This window comes from Paroedura picta, chromosome 3 (genome assembly GCF_049243985.1).
Source record: "Paroedura picta isolate Pp20150507F chromosome 3, Ppicta_v3.0, whole genome shotgun sequence".
Lineage (NCBI taxonomy): Eukaryota > Metazoa > Chordata > Lepidosauria > Squamata > Gekkonidae > Paroedura > Paroedura picta.
Window position 1 is genome coordinate 170,550,244 of NC_135371.1, and position 20,963 is coordinate 170,571,206.

The window sequence follows — 20,963 nt, forward strand, 5'->3', positions numbered from 1 at the left end:
GTTGCAAAATCTGTGCTGGGAAATACCTGGAAACTTTGAGAGTGGAGCTGGGTGGGGGTGAGATTTGGGGCAGGGAGAGACCTCAGCGGAGTATAAGGCTATGGCATCCCCCCTCCCAAGCAGCCCTTTCCTCCAGGGGAACTGATCTCTGCAGTCTGGAGAGGAGCTGGAATTCCAGGGGATCCCCAGGCCCCACCTGGAGGCTGGCATCCCCGACCCTCAGTGGGGTCCAAGGCCACAGAGTCCCCCCTCCCAAGCAGCCCTTTCCTCCAGGGGAACTGAGCTCTGCAGTCTGGAGAGGAGCTGGAATTCCAGGGGATCCCTAGGCCCCACCTGGAGGCTGGCATCCCTGACCCTCAGTGGGGTCCAGGGCCACAGAGTCCCCCCTCCCAAGCAGCCCTTTCCTCCAGGGGAACTGAGCTCTGCAGTCTGGAGAGGAGCTGGAATTCCAGGGGATCCCCAGGCCCCACCTGGAGGCTGGCATCCCTGACCCTCAGTGGGGTCCAAGGCCCCAGAGTCCCCCTCCCAAGCAGCCCTTTCCTCCAGGGGAACTGATCTCTGCAATCTGGAGAGGAGCTGGAATTCCAGGGGATCCCCAGGCCCCCGTGGAGGCTGGCATCCCTGACCCTCAATGGGGTCCAAGGCCACAGAGTCCCCCCTCCCAAGCAGCCCTTTTCTCCAGGGGAACTGATCTCTGCAGCCTGGAGAGGAGCTGGAATTCCAGGGGATCCCCAGGCCCCACCTGGAGGCTGGGCTCCCCAGATCACCCTTGGAGGCTGGCATTCCTGAACCTTGATGGGGTCCAAGGCCACAAAGGCTCCAAAGCAGCCCTTTTCTCCCTGAACTCTAGTGGGGTTCCCCCTCCAAAGTAAGGGATCTCCAGGTCCCACCTGGGCACCGGCATCCCTATTTCCACATCAACTCATGTGTCTGAATAGTATCTGGGAGACCCAGGTTCAAATCTTCCCTTGCGCTGTGGAAGCTCGCCGGGTGACCTCAGACCAGTCACGCTCTCTGCTTAGTCTACCTCACACGGTTGTTGTGCGGATAAAACAGAGGACGAGTCGGTTCACACCTCCGGTTCATGCCTCTCGTTGCCCACCCTCATGCATGAAGGAATCAGGTGCAAAACAAGTGAAGGAAGCACGAATTTCCAGCCTCAAGGACCAAAGCACAAGGTTGGAAACGGTTTAGGTTTGAAAATAAGCATTCTATTGGTTAGCTGGAAGGAGGGCATGACTCAAAGCTGAGGAGGTGAGAACAAGGCCTATTCTGCACACGTAGGATAATGCACTTTCAATGCACTTTAGAAGTAGATTTTCCTGTTCCGCACAGGAAAATCCAGCTGCCAAAGCACGTTGAAAGTGCATTATCCTACGTGTGCAGACGAGGCCCAAGACACAGGGGGCTTACTCCCTGGAAAACGTCCTTAGGCCGACAGCCTCTGCCAGGATCTCCTGCCGCCCCTTTTAAGGTTAGAAGCGTCTGCTCTGTTTTCCCTACATGAAATCCCCTCTTCCCCAAACGCTATTATTTACGGGAACGAAATGGAAATTCTTTTAGGGGATTAGAGGAAGGTCTGCTACTGGGCCTGTGAGAAAGAAAAGGAGGAGAGACAGACTTCAAAGAGGCCCATTCCCCCCCCCCCCAGCTCAGTTCAATTACTTTTTACGGCATTTAACTGGCACGAAAAGAGGTACGGGCGTGGCCCAAAGGAAGACAAACGGATGATCCCAGAGAGAACAGACAGGTACGTAGTCAAAAAAGTGCATGAAACCAACCTGGAAAATCCAGGCAATCAGGATTCTGGCTCTACAGACAAGATTCAGGTCTCCTTGATCATATGAACACATGAAACCACCTTATGCTGAATACTATCAAATGTCAGAGGGAAAGCAGCTCTCCAGGGTCTCAGGTCAAGGTCTTTCCAAAATCTTCCTGCCTGGTCCTTTTAACTGGAGATGCGGCTGGGGATTGAACCTGGGACCTCCTGCCTGCCATGCAGAGGCTCTGCCACTGAGCCAGGGTCTCAGGCCAAGGCCTTTTCCATCCCCTCCTGCCTGGTCCTTTTAACTGGAGATGCCGGGGATTGAACCTGGGACCTCCTGCATGCCAAGCAGAGGCTCTGCCACTCAGCTATGGCCCATTTCATTCAATCATCCTACAACAGGGCACATTTCCCCACTGGGACACCGAATAAATGTGTTCATGTTTGACGGAGTGTCAAACAGGGGAGACTGCCATTGCAATGTTTTGGGAAATGACCATGCCTTCACCGCGGTTTACAGTGTGACCTTATGCCTGTTGACCCTTAAGTAAATCCCAACAAGTCTTATTAACATTGAATCATTACAGTTTTGATTGTAATCTGCTCTCGCTTCCAATATCTGTCATTTAATATATTAAAAAATATCCCGCCCCTCGGGTTTCCCCAAAGAGCTGAGAACGACACTCTTGAACAGGGGTAGTCAAACTGTGGCCCTCCAGATGTCCATGGACTACAATTCCCAGGAGCCCCTGCCAGCATTTGCTGGCAGGGGCTCCTGGGAATTGTAGTCCATGGACATCTGGAGGGCCGCAGTTTGACTACCCCTGCTCTTGAATGACAGAGCTGAGAATGATACACCTCCTCTGTTTTACCCTCACGACAGCCCTGCGAGGTGGGTTAGGCAGAGAGAGAGAGACTCATCCATGGCCCCTCAAGGCATTTCGCGGAGCGTATGGAGGACTCAAATCTGGGTCTCTCCCACGCCAAGCCGCAGTGCCAAGTTATCTCCCTAAGCAAGGAAACGGTTTCACAACTCTTCAGACGGCAGACGTCTCTTTAGCCTTCTTGGCAAGTTGGTGCAAACGGATATTTCGGGAGCTTCCAGCGGTAATTAGATCTTGTAATCATGCAAAGGAATGTGGATTTTAAAAAGGATGCATCTGTTAATCGCTCTTTGTGCATGCCTGTGGGTGAAATTAGTGCAAGGACGGAACCAGGAGGAGAGGTCTAGTCCAGGTATCTTCCCAAGGTGTAAAAAAATGCCATCTTCTTTGCTGCCCCCAAGCATCTCAGTTGCAACATTGCACTATTATTTGCTGCAATCCAATATCCATGGAATATACAGAACAAAGTTTAAGTCCGGGGACACTTTTAAGACCAACAATGTGTAATCCTGGGTAAGCTTAGACTTGAAGTAGCTTGCAGAGGAAGACTTGGTACTTAAATGCTGCATTTCTCTACCCGAAGGAGTCTCAGAGCGGCTTACAGTCGCCTTCACTTTCCTCTGCTCACAACAGACACCCTGTGAAGGAGGTGAGGCTGAGAGAGCCCTGAGATTACTGAAGAAGGAAGAAGAATAGTTGGTTCTTATATGCCGCTTTTCTCTACCCGAAGGAGTCTCAAAGCGGCTTACATTCGTCTTCCCTTTCCTCTCCCCACAACAGACACCCTGTGAGGTGGGTGAGGCTGAGAGAGCTCTGAGATTCCTGCTCGGTCAGAACAGTTTTATCAGTGCTGTGACAAGCCCAAGGTCACCCAGCTGGCTGCATGTGGGGGAGTGCAGAATCAAACCCAGCTCACCAGATTAGAAGTCTGTACTCCTAACCACTACACCAAGCTGGTTACAATTACCCTCCCCACAACAAACACCCTGTAAGGCAGGTGGGGCTGAGAGAGCTTCAGGAGAACTGTGACTGGCCCAAGGTCACCCTGCTGGCTGCACACAGAGGAGCGGGGCATCAAACCCGGTTCTCCCTATTAGAAGCAGCCACTCTTAACCACAACTCCGAGCTGTCTCAAGTGCTCAAAACCAGAACACATTTTTTCGGCTTCCTTCCAGAAACAGCTTAGACAGCTTCCTTGCCCAACTACATACAGGAAGAGCCACTGTTGCAGTCCCTGGCAGCAATTACAAATAAAGATGTTCAAAAACGCGCCCGGAAGATTCATTCCGGCAAGTTATCTGGGTGAGCTTATTGCACCAAACCAAAACAGAAGTCCGATGGCACCTGACAGCTGGCATTCCCAACATGGCACCCGTGGGTGCCGGTAGCACCTGCCAGCACCTTTCCTGGCACCCACTGAGTGTTTGGTTTTCTTTAGAAAGTGGGATGGACCAGATGGGGCTTTCGCCCAGCAAGGTTCTGATTGGCCACTGGAGGTATGCCTGGCTGTGACGTTTTTTAAGAACTGTTGCTCGTAAACCTGGGTGTAAACTGCACGGAGCTTTTATTCCAACCCCAGGTCGATTCAGTCCCTGCCTTCTACACAGAATGCGATTTCCGTTTGGATTTGGGGCGATTTTAATTTTCCTTCTGCAGCAAGAAGGATTGATCCGGAGCGACTCTACCTTTATTGTGTGATATCTCAGACTGCTTTTAATCCTGAATATCCATTTGGGAAAGAAAGCTCTGTGGTAGAGAACCTCTGATAGGCTACACCTGGTCATGTGACACGCTCGCCTTAAAGGAAAAGCCCCTAATTTCTCTCAATTTCTGTCAGTCCTGGATTTTTTCGATCCTCTCTCCCTCCCCTCCAAGAAAAGAAAGAGGCTCCCTACCTGGCTCCTATCCCCCCCCCCTTCAAGAAAAGAAAGAAAGAGGCTTGGCTCCCCCCTCCCCTTCTGAACTACCTTAACCACGTGCAGAAGACTTTCCTGTTTCAATGGGGAAGAGGGGAAGGAGGAAGACCCGAGTTCAAAGCTATCTGAATTCAACAGGACTGACAATGGAATAAAGAAAGTAAGTGCAGACTCTGCCCTGGGGTGGTCCTCTCCGTCCGGGCACTGACCCTCTTGAGAAGTCATAACAGAGGAGGAGAGAAAAGTGCAACGAAGCAGAGGAAATACAGCAGAGGATCCAAGCCCAGGGACTTCCGCACGGGGAGGGTGCGTGGGCTTCTTCCAAAATGGGGTCTTGAGCTCGTCTCCCATCAGTCAGCATAAAACAGCCAACATAATTAACCAGCAAAGAGCACGCCCGTCACGCCTTGAATAAATCTCTGTTGGTCTTAAAGGTGCCACTGGATTCAAATTTTGCAGTGCGACTTCAGACCAACAAAGCCACCCGCAGCCGTCTTGAGTTTCCTCGGAAACTAAGCAGGGTCGGCCCTGCTTCGGATTTGTGTGGAGCCCGCCAAGGAAGGCCAGGGTTCCTATGCAGAAGCAGGCAACGGCCAACCACCGCTGGACATCTGCTGCCTTGACCTGGACGTCTCCGGCCAGCCTGATCTCACCACATCTTTGAACCTAAGCGGATTCTGCCCTCGGAAATACTATTGGAGCAAGCGACTTGGCATGCCTGGCCACTAGGGGCGCTGCATCCTTCAATGCGGGTATAGCGTTATCTCCCGTTTGCCTCTCTTTTGTCTTAACCCGGGAGCCGCTCTCGACCCCTCCTCTCTATGGCTTTGTCCTCTCCCACTCCCACATGGCCTTCCATGGAGAGCCATCTCAAACTCCCACGTGGGTGATGCCAGACAAGCCTGCCCGTTTGGGCTCTCCTTTTTTGTTCTTGCACTATACTTCTTGGGAGCTTTATTTATTGACCTCTGTATCACGGTTCTATGACCAGGCAAAACTTTGCTATACATAGAATCATAGAGTTGGAAGGGGCCACACAGGCCATCAAGTCCAACCCCCTGCTCAACGCAGGATCAGCCCAAAGCATCCTAAAGCATCCAAGAAAAGTGTGTATCCAACCTTTGCTTGAAGACTGCCAGTGAGGGGGAGCTCACCACCTCTTTAGGCAGCCTATTCCTCTGCTGAACTACTCTGACTGTGAACATTTTTTTCCCTGATATCTAGCCTATATCGATGTACCTGTAGTTTAAACCCATTACTGTGTGTCCTTTCCTCTGCAGCCAACGAACCAAACCTCCAGATAAATACCCAGATGGCAGGCGACTCCGGATGTCCAGGGTCGCCCTGTAAAAGCAGGCAGAAGTGAAACCGGTCTGGCTCGACTTGAAAACCCAGCAGGGTCGCCATCTGTCACCGTTCCCATTAGGGGCAAGGCCTTGTGAACCACTCTTGTAGTGTGATGTTAGTAACCTATATTGCGATTTTGAATTTAACTCTCTGGTCTCAAGGCCAAGGTATTTGCCAGCACAGTTTGCCACCTGCAAGGACGCTTTCACGCTTGGAGGGAGCCGGATGGGACCAGCAACTAGCCTCTTTTAATTATTTCTTTTCACAACTGGGAAAGTGTCTGCCATTCATTGCTAACATGGACAGTTTTATGGTCTGAGGAAGAGTGCAGGCACTCAAAAGCTCACGCTTTGAATAAATCTTTGCTCCTCTTAAAAGGTGCTATTGGACTTTATTTTTGTTATTTTGTGCTACTTCACAAGATGTCCTAGTCCCATTGTATACGGCACTGGTCAGACCACACCTGGAGTACTGTGTGCAGTTCTGGAGGCCTCACTTCAAGAAGGACGTGGATAAAATTGAAAGGGTACAGAGGAGAGCGACGAGGATGATCTGGGGCCAAGGGACCAAGCCCTATGAAGATAGGTTGAGGGACTTGGGAATGTTCAGCCTGGAGAAAAGGAGGCTGAGAGGGGACATGATAGCCCTCTTTAAGTATTTGAAAGGTTGTCACTTGAAGGAGGGCAGGATGCTGTTTCTGCTGGTTGCAGAGGAGAGGACACACAGTAATGGGTTTAAACTACAAGTACAACGATATAGGCTAGATATCAGGCAAAAACTTTCACAGTCAGAGTAGTTCAGCAGTGGAATAGGCTGCCTAAGGAGGTGGTGAGCTCCCCCTCACTGGCAGTCTTCAAACAAAGGTTGGATGCACATTTTTCTTGGATGCTTTAGGATGCTTTGGGCTGATCCTGCACTGAGCAGGGGGTTGGACGAGATGGCCTGTGTGGCCCCTTCCAACTCTATGATTCTATGATTCAGACTGACAAGGCGACCCTCTTGGATTTATTTCTCCAATGTTTTTGTGAACTGCAACTGAACTCCAAAGGACTGATTAGCTGCTGGAGCAAAGAATGATCATACGGCATCACACGGCTGAATTTGGATATTATGACACAGTTTACTCATTTGCCACAATTCACTTTTGCCTTATGTCTCTACACTTCTGATGGTTAGATTCAGACGGGTAGCCGTGTTGGTCTGAAGTAGCACAATAAAATCAGAGTCCAGCAGCACCTTTAAGACCAACAAAGATTTATTCAAGGCGTGAGCTTTCGAGTGCAAGCACTGTTCCTCAGACTTGCTTGCACTCGAAAGCTCATGCCTTGAATAAATCTTTGTTGGTCTTAAAGGCGCTACTGGACTCTTATCTTTGTTGAACTTTTGTTTGGCCAGAGTTTGCAGAAGGAGAGACCCACAGGCAGACTGTTCCACCACAGAGAAGAGGAAAAACAGAGATCAGTGGGAGAGATTTCTATTAGATCCGCCATGCAGCAGGAGGAGACCGACGCAAATAACTTGGCCCTCCTAGGAAACAGCTTGGGTGGGAAACTGGGTTGCAAAGGATGTTTGCTGGGGAGGGGGGATTCTGGGACCCCTGCACAATTACTCTTTCCAACCCGGAACTGCCCTTCTGGTTCCCAGAGAGAACGACCCCTGAAAGACTTTTGACACGTTCCACGCCACAAAATCGTCTTCTGTAAAATAGGCATCCCCCTCTAAAACGCATCTCAGGCCCACCCACGTTCCTGCGGGGGAGAAAGAGAGTCGGTTTACAAAGGTGCCAACGTTCGGGCACAGCCTGGTGATGGCCCAGAATGACAGCTGATCTCCGGCCTGGTCAGATCAGATCCCCTGGAGAAAACAGCTGCTTGGAGGGCGGAGGGTGTTCCAGGGCGGTCTCTCCCCACTGCAGTGCCTCCCCTGCTCCAGACCCACCCTCCCCAGGCTCCACCCACAAATCTCCCGGAAACGCCAGATCCGGAGTTGGCAACCCTAGCCCAGGCTGCCGTTCGATGTGCAACAAACCGACGGGGCGGCCCCTCTGGGATGCCACTCTCCCGGCCGTCCCTCAACGTCCCACCGCGCCGCCCAGAGAGGGCCCTCCCGACCAGGGCCGGGGCGCGTTGGCGAGGCGGGCATTCCAGCCTCTCGGCCTCCAGCGAAGGGGCATTCCGGCCACTCGCGCTTCCCCCGCCCCGTCCCGTCGCTTCCCCGGGAGGGAGCCCATGTGGCACTGGCGGCAGCCCCTGCGGAGGGACCGTCCCGACAGCCGCTGGCCGAGAGGGGGCAAGAGCCTGCAGCCCAGGAAGAGGCCGATCCGGAGGAATGCCCCCTCCCCGTCCAGGCCCTGCGGCGTAGGGGCCTTCCCCGCTTCTTTTCCAGCGGCCTGGCCACAGGGAGGGGGCTGCCTTCCCTCGCCGTCCCCACCCTCCCACTCGACAGCCGCGATCTCCCCCCAAACGCAAACGCCCCTTCTTCTCCCAAGGCGCCCGCCCGCCCCCTCCATCTCGGACTCCGGATTGGGAATCGGGTTAGCGGCGGGGGGCGCTTTTCTCTCCCCCTGCCCTCCCCTCGGCCCCGCCGTCGGGGCTCTGGCCGAGGGGCTCTCCCGTCGGGAGGTGGCTGGAGCCCCCGCCGGCGCAGCAGCCCAGCCCCGACGGCTTTGCAAAGCCGCTTCTGGCAGCGCGGGCGGCGCGAGGCTGATGCAACCGCCCCGGTGGCTTGCAAGGGGCCAGCGCGCGCGCCTTCCCCGCCTCGCGCCCAAGCCCAGCGCGCGCCAAAGTCTCGCTTCTCGCCCCGCGCGGCGCGCTCACCTTTGGCTTGGCGGGTCGGGGGCTTCTTCGGGGGTCTCTCCCCGCACGGGTCGAGCTGCGTCCCGGGACCAGGCGCGGAGCGTCAGAGGCTGTGCATTCCCCACGCACACACACACACACACAAAACACGCCCGGCCGCCGCTCAGCCAATCGCGCGCCGAGGAAGTTGCAGGCTTGCAAGGAGCAAATCCGGGCGCGGCGGGCGCTTGGGAAGGGAGCAGGTGGATCGCGGGGTCAGCTTCCCCCCCCCCCCGGGTCCGCGATCCTTCTGTCAAAAGGAGGGACAACTCGTGGGTTGCATTGCGCTTGGGGACGCGGCGGTTTCACGTGCGCGCACCCTAAAGAGTGCGCTTTGCATCCGCTTTGGCTGGGTGTGAAATGGGCAAATCCGCTTGCGGGCCGTCGCTGAAGTGGGGCGGAAGGGCGTTATTTTAGGGGCCTGGAATAAGGGGGCTTAGATAATAGGCTTTCAGTGTAGATTTTCCTGCCTTGCGCAGGAAAACCCAGGTGCAAAAGGACCGTGAAAGTGCATTATCCAGCATGGGTGGAATGGCTCTAAAACCCCTCAGGGGCTCATGGGAATTGTAGTCCATGGACAGCTGGAGGGCCATAATTTGCCCACCCCAAAACTCTACCCTCTGGGGTCAGCTTGGCGTTTTGATTTCTAAGTTAAGAATAAGATGATGAAGAAGTTGGCTTTTATATCCTGCTTTTCACTGCCCGGAGGCTTCCATTCACCTTCCCTTCTTCTCCCCACATCAGACACCCTGGAAGGTAGGTGGGACTGCGAGAACCCTGACAGAACTGCTCTGCGATAAGAGCTCTGAGAGAACTGGGACTGGCCCAAGGTCACCCAGCTGGCTGCATGAATCAATCCAGCTCTCCGGGTGCGGCTGGGCTGCGGCTCTTGACCAGGACACCAAGCTGGCTTTCTCTACATCAGGAGCCTTCCATGTGGGGAAATGTCAAAATGTGCATGCCAAGAGATTTCAGGTCCTGGCTGTAGCTTGAGAGGCGCTTGATGCTTTTTGAAGTAAAGGCAAGGGATGTTCCAAGATTGGACTTGTCCGGCCCATCCAGGTTAGAGCAGAGACGTCCAGAGGTGATTTGCGATGGCCTTCATCACAACCTTGGTATTTCTTCGTTGTTTCCCATACAAGTCCCAGCCAGGTCTGACCCTGCTTAGCTTCCAAGACCTAACTGGATCGGGCTAGCCAGGTCAGGGGGATTCGAACCTGGGTCCGTGAAAACGTCATTTGAGTTGTTAAAAGAAACTGTCACCATATCTTCGCAACTGCCTCTTCCAGAGGGCATCAAGGTCTAGCGACCAACGTCTGCTTAAGATCCCTGGCCCTAAAGAGCTCAAATGGGCCCTCAACCAGAGCCAGGGTCTTTTTGGCCGTGTCCCAAGTGGAATGCTCTGCCAAATGAGATCAGGGTTCTGCAGGACCACAGATAGTTCCACAGGGCGGCGCTATTCCACCATGCCTATGGTTGAGGCTGGAGATTTGACATCTGATTTCTCTGCCTGCCCCTGTCAAACTATACTCCTTGGGGAGGTTGTACCATGCCCCCCCATCCCAGGTTTTGAATCTTAAGGGCCATTGTTGTTAGTTGTGAAGGCGTGTCTGACCCATCACGACCCCATGGACAATGATCCTCCAGGCCTTCCTGTCCTCTATCATTCCCCGGAGTCCATTTAAGTTTGCACCGACTGCTTCAGTGACTCCATCCAGCCGCCTCATTCTCTGTCGTCCCCTTCTTCTTTTGCCCTCAGTCGCTCCCAGCATTAGGCTCTTCTCCAGGGAGTTCTTCCTTCCTTCTCATGAGGTGGCCAAAGTATTTGAGTTTCATCTTCAGGATCTGGCCTTCTAATGAGCAGGCAGGGCTGATCTCCTCTAGGACTGACCAGTTTGTTCGCCTTGCAGTCCAAGGGACTCGCAAGAGTCTTCTCCAGCACCAGAGTTCAGAAGCCTCAATTCTTTGACGCTCGGCCTTCCTCATGGTCCAACTTTCACAGCCATACATTGCAACTGGGAAGACCTTGACTAGAGGCACTTTTGTCAGCAGGGTGATGTCTCTGCTTTTTAGGATGCTGCCTAGATTAAATATAATAAAATAAAGATATATGTGAAAAAGAACACTTGCAAAGGAGACAAAGCATGTTGGGCTTGTTGATTTGGTATTCAGCCGGAGATCTGGTCCCTATACCCTTTGTCCGAACTGGATTGTTACTAGGGTTAAGATGGGGGTACAGAATCATAGAGTTGGAAGGGATCTCCAGAGTCATCTAGCCCAACCCCCTGTCGAATGCAGGAAATTCGCAACTACTTGCCCACCACAGTGACCCCAATTCCATGTCCAGATGATGCCCCCCCCCCCAAACCAGAATCCCTGGCCAGTCTGGCCTGGAAGACATTCACCTTTTGATCCCTAAGTGGTGATTGGCATTTCCCTGGATTCTGGGACCAGCTTTCAGCAAAACTGGGAGACCTTTTAGGGTAAGTGCTCCAGAGATACGCAGGGATCTTTATTACACTGCATATTGTTTCCGCTGCAGAGTTTTTAATTGTGTAATCCGCTTAGCAACTCAGCAATCAAGCCAGGCTGTAATTGAATGAATAACTCCCTGGCTTGTCTGTCTATTGCCTGCACTGGATCAAGGCACCAGGGTGACCTTTGCTGGCTTTGAAGGTTGCCTTCCTTTTGCTCCTGAATGAGCTAGGGTGAACGCTCCCAGAGCAGGGCTCCCCAACGTGGCGCCTGAGTGATTAAGAAAGTGGGCGGGACAGTGTGGGGCTTCTGCCCAGGAAGACTCCTGATAGGCCATTGAAAATATGATTGGCTGCACAGACTGGAAGCTGCTTTGACACTCAGAGAAAAGCATGATATAAAACCCTTCTTCTTCTACTAATACTACTACTACTACTACTACATCCATCAGCAGCTTTGGAAGGCATATTTCTTGGCAGGGGTGGCCAAACTGTGGCTCTCCAGATGACCATGGACTACAATCCCCATGAGACCCTGCCAGCTGTAGTCCATGGACATCCGGAGAGTCACAGATTGGCCACCCCTGTTCTATGGAATCACGGACCAGGTGTGCTCCCTTCCCTTCCCAAACTCCGCCCCCAAATCTCCAGGAATCTCCCAGCCTCTCTGAATTGCATGGGTCTCCGTGCTGCTGATCTTGGATGTAAAGCCCATTCTTGTGTTCAGGGTCTCTTTCCTAGCCCAGGCAGCTGCAGCGGCCTCCAAATGTTCCCTCGGATTCCCGCACTCCTCCAGGCGCCAGGCTTTGGAACGGGCTTGTGCCTGACAATGGCTGTAATTATGCCTCCCTGCTCATTAGCTGTAATTATAAACCTTTCCCCCCAAGCAGCTTGGGATTCCAGAGGGCTGAGGATTAGGAACATAACCCCCAAAGAGCGTCAAAGATACTAGAAGACGGGGAGGAGTTCTGGGGGGGTGGTGGAGGCAGCCCGCGTCCGGTTTGTGGCGAGAGAGGGGCCCGAGGAGCAGGGAGACCCGGGTTCGAATCCCCACTTGCCAGGAAACTACTTCTCCCTCCGCAGTCGAGCTTACTCCGTAGGGTTGCTGTGAAGAGAGAAGGAAGAAGCGTGTGGGAGGCCTAGAGTCCCTTGGAGGAAGGGTGGGAGAAAAATGTCCTTTTTGGGAAAAGCAGATAATCTGGTTTGATGCCATCGCGTCTCACAGCCGTGAAATGGAAGACACAGCTCCCATTGTGGGCCCTTGATTGTAGCGCCTGACTGCATCCTATGCGTAACCATGTTGAGTTTCAACAGGCTGTCAGAAAACTGGAGAGGGGAAGTACAATAGATAGCTTTAAAATGGGATAAGACAGATTCATGGAGGTGACTGAGGGGAACCTCCGCATTCAAGGGCAGTCAACCTCTGGATTCCACTGCCAAGAAGCAACGTCAGGGGAAGGCCTTGGTATCTCTGCCCTGTGGTTTGCCTTCTAGAGCAGGGGTAGTCAACCTGTGGTCCTCCAGAAGTTCATGGACTACAATTCCCATGAGCCCCTGCCAGCAAATGCTCCTCAAAGAGAGCAAATGCTGGCAAGGGCTCATGGGAATTGTAGTCCATGAGCATCTGGAGGACCACAGGTTGAGTATCCCTGCTCTAGAGTAGCGATCCCCAACCTGTGGGCCGCGGACCACATGTGGTCCTTCGACTAATTGGAGGTGGGCCCCGAAGGACGCCTTCTCCCCCCCCTTGCCCTTTACTTCATCCCCCCCAGCCCTTTACAACACACTTCATTGTTGTGGCGTGTCTGTATCTTATTTTGAAGGGATGTTTAAACATTACCATAGCAATCAGAGAGCGTTAGGACAGTGGTTGAGAGCAGAGGAGTAAACTACCCCCCCCCCATCGGGCCTCAGTAAAAGGCGTTGAGTGGTCCCCGGTGATAAAAAGGTTGGGGACCATTGCTCTAGAGGACCTGGTTGGCCACTGTGTGAGACACGATGCTGGACTGGGTGGACCCCTGTTTTGATCCAGCAGGGCTCTTCTGATGTTCTCATGAAGGCCTCGGCCTCTCTGCCCTGTTGTTGGCCCTCCAGAGGAACTGACTGGCCCCTGTGTGAGACGGGAGGCTGGACTGGATGGACCCCAGGTCTGACCCAGCAGGGCTCCCCTGATGTCCTTAGGAAGGCCTCGGCCTCTCTGCCCTGTTGCTGGCCCTCCAGAGGAACTGGTTGGCCTCAGTGTGCGACAGGATGCTGGACTAGACGGACCCCTGGTCTCATCCAGCAGGGCTCCTCTTATAATAATGCTATGAAGCAATGCATTTTTTCAGTGTCGGTTTTAATTGAGCAAATCTTTGCTCTGAGTTTTAAACGTTTATAATCCCCCTCTGAGCAGAGAACGGGGTGTGTGTGTGTGTGTGTGTGTGTGGAGTCAGTTTGGTTTTCCAGATTTACCCCATCCCACCTTCATACAAATGCTAATAGACAGGCTTTCTCTTCCAGGGTTTTGTGAAACCCTGGTATTTCTCGACAGCCCTGGCTTTCTTGAATGGGTGGGAGTTAATTGACACCAAGAGCACCACTGCCCAAGGACATAAGAACAGCCATGTTGGGCCAGGCCAGTGGCCCTTCCAGTCAAACACTCTGTCGTACAGGAGCCAAAACCCAGGGGCCATCAGGAGGTCCACCAGCAGGGCCAAAACTCCAGAAGACCCCACACACTGTTCTCCCCGAGCACCACGAACACAGAGCATCACTGCCCCAGACAGAGCGCACCATCTCTGCCTCGTGGCCAAGAGCCACGAAACTTCTTGTAGTCACCATGGCTTCCTGCAGGAGTGAATTCCACATGTGAATTAGGCAGCAGGAGGTGCTTAGAACCTGGGCTGAGACCTGGAGTGGTGCTGCCAGCCAGAGTAGGCAATACTAGCCTTGAGGGTCTCAAGTGTGTTCAGGGCTTAGGATCCAAGCCCTCGAGTCTGCTCTGTCTGCTCCGAGGCTGTTCCCGCCCAGGTGAGTGTTGCAAGGCCTGGGAAGAAAGGGCCTGAACGTCAAGGGAGCCCCGGATCCAATGAAGCTCTGCTGATATCTGGCCTGCCAAGGATCCTTTCCCCTGGCAGCTGCTTGCCCCAAGGCCTTTCCCAAGAGCAGGGCAGGCCGATAACAAAATCAGCCACCGGCAGGTCTCTCCCCACCCTGTGGGAGTCACACTTGGGCTTCCTCTCTCCTGCCAGCTGTGGCACAGAGCAATTTCCTCCTTTGCAAGGCTGGGGGAGCTGCAAAGCACAGACAAGAGCATGGAGCAAGGGCCGGCCGGAGGGGTGTGAACTCAGAGATGGGAAACCCCTGGAGATTTGGAGGCAGAGCCGGGGGAAGGCAGAGCTTGGGGAGACCACATCAAAGTCGCAAGATATCCTGGTCCCTCAGTATAATTGGCCAGACCCAGCATGGATGGCTGTGTGGTATTCTGGAGGCCTCCCTTCAAAAAGGATGGGGACAAAATGAGAGGGTGCAGAGGGGAGCGATGAGGATGATGTGGAACCTGGGGGCCAAGCTCTGCGAAGAAAGGCTGAGGGGCTTGGGAAGAGGGACAGGATTGTATTTGAAAGGAGGTTGCTTAGAGCAGGGGTAGTCAACCTGTGGTCCTCCAGATGTTCATGGACTACAATGCCCATGAGCCCCTGCCAGCATTTGCTGGCAGGGGCTCATGGGCATTGTAGTCCATGAACATCTGGAGGACCACAGGTTGACTACTCTTGGTTTAGAAGGAGAGCAGGGAGCAGTTCCTGTTGGCAGCAGAGGAGAGGACCTGCAGTAATAGGTTTAAACTATGGGGAGAACGTTATAGCTTACAAGCTCCTTTCCCTTTCTCTGCCCACAACAGGCACCCTGTGAGGTGACTGGCCCAAGGTCACCCAGCTGGCTGCATGGCGAGGAGGGGTGGGGAATGGAACCTGGTTCTCTAGATTAGAGGCTGCTGCTCTTAATCACGACGCCAAGCTGGCTCTCTTTAAGCTTTCCCACTGCCCATTCTCCCAACCTGAAATGGGCCTCCAAATAGCAGCTCTTTCCTCCAGGGGACCTGATCTCTGCAGTCTGGAGAGGAGCTGGAATTCCGGGGGATCCCCAGGCCCCACCTGGAGGCTGGCATCCCTGACCCTCAGTGGGGTCCAAGGCCACAGAGTCCCCCCTCCCAAGCAGCCCTTTCCTCCAGGGGAACTGATCTCTGCAGTCTGGAGAGGAGCTGGAATTCCGGGGGATCCCCAGGCCCCACCTGGAGGCTGGCATCCCTGACCCTCAGTGGGGTCCAAGGCCACAGAGTCCCCCCTCCCAAGCAGCCCTTTCCTCCAGGGGAACTGATCTCTGCAGTCTGGAGAGGAGCTGGAATTCCGGGGGATCCCCAGGCCCCACCTGGAGGCTGGCATCCCTAAAGTGTGTTCTTCCATGTGCTACGATTGACATGCATGCACCCTGAGGAAGACATGCACCCTTTTGAGAGAGTGTGCTGGAAAAGGAATTGCAATCCTTAAGAACCCCACACATCTTTAAAGAAATAGCATCCCTGGAAGGAACCCGATGACATATCGGTGCAAATGGGGCATAAGCCGTTTGCAGACGTTGCTTTTCTTTCTGTTAGCTCAAAGGAGAGCTTGTTGGAACTTTTCTCTGACCCCCCCCCCCCCCGCCAATGCCTGGCCTGGCCTGGCCTGGCCGTTCTCCTTCGCCAGCCACCCTTGTGGTACTCACAGTTTTGTTCCTCCAGAGGAATATGACCTGTGGCCAAGGCCCTGCCATCCACCGTGCTCTGTGAAGCCTCAAGGGGAAGTCTTTTGACAGCTGACATGCAACCAAGATTCCAGCCAGACCCAGATTACAAACATCTGGGGATTTCTGAAGCCAGAAAAGATGGTGTGTGTGGGGGGGCTTCCCCCGGGGTCTCTGCTCAGCAATTAGCAGGCCGTGGGGGCAGATAGGAGCTAGCCAAAGGAAGGGGGGGCTCAGAGCTCTCCTGGTCTCTCGAGGGAGGGGTGCTATGCAGGGGGAGGGAACGGGCAAGGCTGGGTGGGGTCACTCCAAACTCTGGGCTTCTGTCATCTGCCGCACAGGAAGACTCAAGGCAATTTCAAGCAGCAGCAATTTTTGAGAAATGAAAATGCAGCAGATGAAGCCTGGCCAGAAGGCTGCCCCGCCCTCCTCTGGAAAGCCACACCACCCACCCCAGCTGTTTGAGGACAGGCCGGTAGCCACTTGGGGTGAAGGCACAGCCGTCTGTATATGCCCAAAGGCTCTCTCTCTGACAGGAGCCCCCAACGTTGTGCCCCTGAGTGCCACAGAGTCTGCACAGCTTGGTGTAGTGGTTAGGAGTGCGGACTTCTAATCCAGCGAGCTGGGTTTGATTCCTCGCTCCCCCACATTCAGCCAGCTGGGTGACCTTGAGCTCGCCAGGGGACTGATAAAGCTGTTCTGACTGAGCAGGAATATCAGGGCTCTCTCAGCCTCACCTCCCTCACAGGGTGTCTGTAGTGGGGAGAGGAAAGGGAAGGTGAGTGTAAGCCGCTTTGAAACTTCTTCTGGTAAAGCGGCATATAAGTACCAACTCTTATTCTTCTTCAGTAATATCAGGGCCATGAGTGCAGATTTTTGTTTTTTTTTAAATTAGCTCACTGCTCTGGGTGCCTGGGAGCAAGGCAGTCTTCCCTGATTGGCCAGGGCGTTAGTTCAAAGACTTCCTGGTTGCCGGTTGAAAGGCTTCCCCTTAAAGTGACTGTGCTCCAGAAGCCCTAACTTCTCGCAGCAGAGATTTGCCTCTTGTTATTTCCCTCTTCTCTGCCGTCTCCAATCCTCTCCCCCCACCCCTCATTCAAGAAAAGAGACTCCCGCTGAGCTTGACACCCCTCCGCGTTCCGAGCTTCCCCAATCATGTGCAGAACACTTTCTGTTTCATTTGCTTGGGGGGGGGGGGATAGAGCATGACCCGAGTTCAAACTGATATGAATTCAGCAGGATCCACAACGGAAAAAACAAAGGAAGTACAGAGTCAGCCCAGGATCCGCAGCCTGGATGGCCCGCGCTAACCCAATTGCATCCGATCTCAAAAGTTGGGCTTTGGCTAGCATTTAGATGGAAGAACACCAAGCCGCCTTTGAAGTCTCTTGACTGGGAAGCCCTGCTGGGTCACCATTCGTGGGTTACAACTTGACTGCACTTTTCTCCACATTTCTATTTGGGGACCTGTAGTCAGGTCAAGACTGTCTAGCAGCCCAGCCGAGCTCCCTTTGCATCTTTGGCTCCACCTTATGGCCACGACGACCATGGCAAAGAGCGGATGAATACGGAGGGGTCCAAATGCCCGGGGCCCTCCGGGGGCCCCCCAGAAAGCAGAACTGGCGTGGAAGAACAAACAAACTTCTCACTCATGTGACGAAGGGAAAACTGGTGACCGAAAGGAAGTTAGTTCTCGCCAGAGAGATCTGCTTCTCTGGACTCCCTCCTCCTCCGACGCCTGGTAGTAAGGCCATGGAAACAATCCAGGGTGGCGGCTGTATGCATGGATTCCCAGAGGGCTCTCGGAGAATTTGGCAAACATTGTTATCAACCCCTCGCCCAGGTTCGAGGTGGCGTACTGTGTGGCGGCTTGCACATCGAGATAAAGATGCTTTGGATAGGATTCGGTCGCCTTTGTATGGTATTTTTTTTTTCCAGGAAATGTTTGGGTGTAGAATACATAGAACGACTGCTGGGCTCACATTTGCAGGGAGACGACTTCCCGCCTTTTCCATGACCTCTTGCCAAAACGACTGGAAATTGTTACCGTGGCCACATCTCCCCCACCACCTTCAGTCGCCTTCTGACTTTTACCCAGTATTTGTATTTCTGTACGGTTTCAACCTGTTGTCCATCTAGACTAGTCTCCTGTCTCACACAATGGCCAGCCAGTTGTTTTGGAGGGCCAACAACAGGGAAGAAGAAGAATTGGTTCTTATATGCCGCTTTTTCTACCTGAAGGAGTCTCAAAGCAGCTTACAATCCCCTTCCCTTTCCTCTCCCCACAAGAGACACCCTGTGAGGGAGGGGAGGCTGAGAGAGCCCTGAGATTACTGAGGAAGAGTTGGTACTTATATGCTGCTTTTCTCTACCCAAAGACGTCTCAAAGCGGCTTACAATCCACTTCCCTTTCCTCTCCGCACAACAGACACTCTTTGAGGGAGGTGAGACTGAGAGAGCCCTGATATTACTGAAGAAGGGTTGGTTCTTATATGCCGCTTTCCCCTGAGAAAGCCTGTTCTACAGGCTATGGGTTTCTGAGGGTGACTGCCTCTGAATATGGAGGTTCCCTCTAGTCACTGTGGCTCGCAGCCACTGATAGACCTCTCCGCCATGAAGCTGTCAAATCCCCTTTTAAAGCTCTCTGTGCCTACGGCCATCACTACATTATCCGGCGACAAATTTCACGTTTTCATCACCCTCTGCATAAAGGACGATTTATTTTTGGCCTTCCAGGATCAGCTCTGATGGATGTCTTCCAGTTCTAGTATTTGTGGAGAGAAAGCTCCCTTTGTCAACTCTCTCCTCCCCGTGCCTCTGATCCACATAATATATTTCTGGTAAGGCCTAGGAGGAGGAGCGTGCCTCATGGCCTAAGTGCCACTCAGCTCTTAACAACCACTCAGGGCGGATGTCCTGCCCCTGAGGGCCTCCTCCTCCAACCGGCTTGCCTGCCTGTCCAGCAGCCGGCCAATCGTTCCTGACCACACCCCCTCCTCCTTCCACTTCCCTCCGAGGCTCGGAGGCTGCTGATCCCTGCTGCGTGAGAGCTGCCGCTGCCGGTGAGGTCCCTAACAGCCTGCAGCCTTTCCAGGTACTGGTGGGAGGGGGAGGCCATCCGCAGAGTTCTTCCACACCCAATCTAGTGCCTGTTGTATTCCTGATTGCAACAGGCTTGGCTCCTAGTCATTTTATAAACCTCTAACATGTCCTTTTCCTTAGTCATCCTTTTTCTAAACTGAAATGTCCCAGACTCTTCAGTCTGTCCCCAGAAGCCAGGTGCCCAGATCCCCTGACCATCTTAGTTGCCCTCCTCAGTACGTTTTCCAGATCTGCTATGTCCTTTTCAAGGTATGGGGACCAGAACCGTACACAGTCTCAATGGCTCCGCCCTGTTTTGTCCGTTTGCTGCGTTCTGCATCTCAAGTTCTCTGGTCAAACTGTGCCCAGGCACACTTGGGGAGAGCTCCGAGACACCCCCCCCCCGAAAGACACTACGAACCCAATCAAGAAACAGCACCTGCTTTATTTAGACTCTCATCCCTTTGTCACATTAGCTCTCGAAACAAAGACGCATTAAAAACGCCTGGGGCCTGGAAGGAAAACCACACACGTCTTTTGGTTGGAGGGAAATACATTAGAAGAGGGTCCAAAATGGGAAGGTGGGACGCATACGTGGGACGGAACTCGGCTGAAATAAGGAGGGGCCCTTCGCAAACCCAGCAGATGTAGGATTTTGAGGTTCGAGGCCAAAGCCCACCTGCCCAGACGGCTGCGGTTTCAATTCCTGCGTCAGCTTTGCCATGTCAGAGAGAAAGCCCCGGTCCACTGAATCCGATTTGGAATAAACAAAGGCAGCAGAAGAATCACCCCAGGCCAACACTGGAGCCCCCAAGGTTTACAAGAATGCAGTCAGCAGACCCACAGGGATGAACAAATTAAAAGATTCGTGCGACATCTCGAAACGGCGGAAGAGGTTATGATGCCCGTGGCATTTTTTGCTTCCATTAATTAAAACCCGTCTTAACTGGGACTCCTTCTACACACGCTTTACGTTGATGCTATGCTCCATTTCTGCAGGGTTGGCTTTACCGCTGCCCTTTCTCCCATGGATCTCCTCCCCGGCCACCCTTACTAACGGCCCAAATCCTTCCCTTCCAGTGGTCATTTCTCCAGGGTTTGTGTGGAAGACATTTCCGTGGCTAACCCTGGCCTTTCGCTCAGAACCGGTCGGTGGGAGGAGCAGGCGGGGGGAGAAAAACCAAGGCAAGCCTGTCATTCCATGCCATGGGTGGGCAAACTCAAAGACTGGAAGGTCACTCACCCAGTGGAACAAAAATACGCACTTTCGGCTTCTGCCAACTTTCAAGAGGCGAATATGACACCCAAGGCATTTCTGTAACGGCATTTCCATCTATGCTGGCATGGAGATTTGGGGGTGGGGGTTTGTTTGCTCAGGGAGACCTAAAATGAATTCAAAGCTGAGATCTGGTGACTTGATCTGGGGGCCATTTTCCATTGGATGCTACCCATTGCTCCAGGTTAACCAGAAGTCTTTGTCTCCGCCTAGAGATCTCCTGGGAGACTGCAAGACTCAAGTAAGGAACCTTCTGCTTCCAAGACCGAGTAGAACCAGCATCCTGCTCTGTGTGACGTTTGCCCTTGGGAGCAATCTCTCCCCAGGGTTCTGCATCACCTTTGAGGTCCTCCTGTCCCCTTGACTGAGGGGAGGGCTACATGGGTGCTTCCTGAAGATGCTGTCAAGGCAGGAAATATTTTTTAAAAGGAGAAAAGCACGCAGCCGTGTCCTATCTCACCAGGGGACTGAAGCAAGAATTAGCCAGTCTTGAATAGGAGATCTGAGAGCGTGGACAGGTGTGGTTCCTGCAACACCAAATTGGGTAAGTCTCACTGAGGTAAGTCTCACTGAGCTTAAACTACTTGTAGAACGGTATTGGCTAGATATCAGAGGGGAA

At 53.3% G+C, this 20,963-nt stretch overlaps 1 protein-coding gene across 1 annotated transcript in view; it reads right to left on the bottom strand.

The window, feature by feature from the left end:
• SLC38A5 (solute carrier family 38 member 5) overlaps window positions 1–8,961 on the bottom strand; it is a 41,176-nt gene extending 32,215 nt beyond the window's left edge. The window contains exon 1 of the mRNA XM_077329458.1: window positions 8,732–8,961. The gene's annotated coding sequence lies outside the window, so the exon portion shown is untranslated. The remainder of the gene's footprint in view (window positions 1–8,731) is intronic.
• Window positions 8,962–20,963: the final 12,002 nt, after the last annotated feature.